At 42.0% G+C, this 1,070-nt stretch overlaps 1 protein-coding gene across 1 annotated transcript in view; it reads left to right on the top strand.

Annotated features, from left to right (window-relative positions):
* EMH_0020990 (DEAD/DEAH box RNA helicase, putative) overlaps positions 1–1,070 on the top strand; it is a gene marked incomplete at both ends in the record, with an annotated part of 10,867 nt that overhangs the window by 6,712 nt on the left and 3,085 nt on the right. The gene's annotated exons all lie outside the window — the stretch shown is intronic.

Raw genomic sequence — 1,070 nt, 5'->3', positions numbered from 1 at the left:
GCCGCTGTTATAAACTTCTCTCCCCCCAAGGATGTGGAACGGTCTGCTGCTGCTGCTGCTGCTGCTGCTGTTGTTGTTGTTGCTGCTGTTGTTGCTGCTGCTGCTACTGGTGCTGTTGCTGCTGCTGCTGCTGCTGTTGTTGTTGTTGCTACTGCTGCTGCTGCTACTGTTGCTGTTGCGGCTGCTGTTGCTGCAGCTGCCTTCTATTTGTCTCCTTTGTTGTTTTTGTCTCCTCCTTAGTATGTGTCTCTGTCTCCGTTTTGTGTTTTCTGTCTCTGTTTGTCTTTGTCTCCTTTTGCCGTTTCTCTTTACTCCTTTCTGCATCTCTCCCCCTGTCTCCTTTTCTGTCTGCTTTTCGTCTGTCTCCTTTTCTGTCTCCTTTTCGTCTGTCTCCTTTTCTGTCTCGTTTCTGTCTCCGTTTTTGTCTCTGTTTCTGTCGCTGTCTCCTCTTTCTTTCTCTGTCTCTGTCTCTATCTTTGTATATGTTTGTGTCTGTGTTCCCGTGTCTCTTTTATTATCCTTCTGTCTCCTTCTGTCTCCTTCTGTCTCCTTCTGTCTTTTCCTTTTTTTTGTCTCCTTTAATATTTGTTTATATCTATCTCCTTTCTTTTATCTCCTTCTTCTGTCTCCTTTCTCCTCCTTTCTCCTCCTGTCTCCTCCTGTCTCCTTTTTCTTGTCTCCTTCCTTCTGTATCCTTTCTGCTGTCTCCTTTCTGGTGTCTCCTTTCTGCTGTCTCCTTTTCACTTTATCATTTTTGCTGTCTCCTTTCTTCTGTCTCCTTTTGTTTATATCCCTTTTTCTGTCTCCTTTCTGCTGTCTCCTTTCTTTTATACCCTTTCTTTTATATCCTTTCTTTTTCTGTCTCCTTTCTGCTGTCTCTTTTCGTTTGTCTCCTTTCTTTTATATCCTTTTTTCTGTCTCCTTTTTTCTGTCTCCTTTTTTCTGTCTCCTTTTTTCTGTCTCTTTCTGTTTATATCCTTTCTTCTATCTCCTTTCTGCTGTCTCCTTTGTGGTGTCTCCTTTTTATATCCTTTTTGTTTTTATTTCCTTTTTGTGTCTCTTTTCATTTA

The sequence above is a fragment of the Eimeria mitis genome, genomic scaffold, assembly GCF_000499745.2.
Source record: "Eimeria mitis Houghton genomic scaffold, Emh_scaff732, whole genome shotgun sequence".
Taxonomy (NCBI): Eukaryota; Apicomplexa; class Conoidasida; order Eucoccidiorida; family Eimeriidae; genus Eimeria; species Eimeria mitis.
This window is presented reverse-complemented; position numbering and strand designations above follow the sequence as displayed.